Raw genomic sequence first — 1183 nt, forward strand, 5'->3', positions numbered from 1 at the left:
AATCTTATCCCCATCTCTTTTTACCAGACCCATTTAGACAAGATGAAAACTGTTCAGTGGGGACTCTATCTTCCCCCACACACTCTTAAACTAAACTCTGTCTTGAAACCTTGTAAGCCATTCACTTCGTGCCTTTATCGCCCCCTCATTTTAGGTAGCCAGTGTCTCAGTTGCCCATCCCTATCTACCCTGTATACAGAGAGGATAGATAGCATTGATACTTGATGTGAAGACTCCTTCCCTCTCTATTGGTATTTAGAGCTACTATCCCAACATCTCCATGAGTATAGGTCAAATTCATCAAATTGTAGCAATTTACCTTCATTTCCTTTATCAAAAATTGTTGTTTGATTTTTATTTTTTTTGGGGTGTGTGTGTGTGTGTGTGTGTGTTAGTTATCTTCCTGTAATTGAGTTCTGATGATCAAGCCATCGAGGCTAGGTCAAATGGGTACTATCTACAAGTTTGGGTGTTCTTGTGCATCTCCCCTCACTTTGTATCAGCTGGATGCTTCATTCTCAGCTCTATTGGTATTAATTTTTATCAGTATTACTGTTAAAGAGTTCATGTGAAAGGAAGGCCTTAAGAATATATTGAATATCAAAAAGCCTTCATAACTACTTGTTATAATACTTCATTCTTCAGAACTGTAGATGATTGTGAAAAGGCCTTCATTTATAAGACTAGAAATCAACAAAGGGTAACCATTTGGAATTCTAAAACCACCTCTAACTTAGTTTAAGTTATGAAGTTAAATTAGAAACTAGAAATTAATGCTGTTGAATTCTGCGTATCAAAACCAGTACAGCATGGCTAAAACTGTAATCTCATCAGAATCCAAGGATTGAGAAGCTCTGTTCACCAAGGATACCTAGTCTTTACAGTCACATACTAAGTGTGTTGAATGAATGAATAGTTAGAGGGGACAGTTAGAATGAATTTACAAGAAACCAAAGTCAACCAAAGTAAGAAAGATCATTAAAAATAAAAGATAAAATTAATGCAGTAGAAAACAAAACAGTAGACTTAACCCAAAGCTGTTTATTTAATAATACATTAATAATACATTAAGACAGATCTCAGAAATAAGATAACACATATTCAGTATCATGAATAAGAAAGAAAGTAGATATTTTTAAATCATACTATGCACTGACTGAAAATATAGAGAAAATGAATTTTT

The sequence above is a fragment of the Chrysochloris asiatica genome, unplaced genomic scaffold, assembly GCF_000296735.1.
Source record: "Chrysochloris asiatica unplaced genomic scaffold, ChrAsi1.0 scaffold00104, whole genome shotgun sequence".
Taxonomy (NCBI): Eukaryota; Metazoa; Chordata; class Mammalia; order Afrosoricida; family Chrysochloridae; genus Chrysochloris; species Chrysochloris asiatica.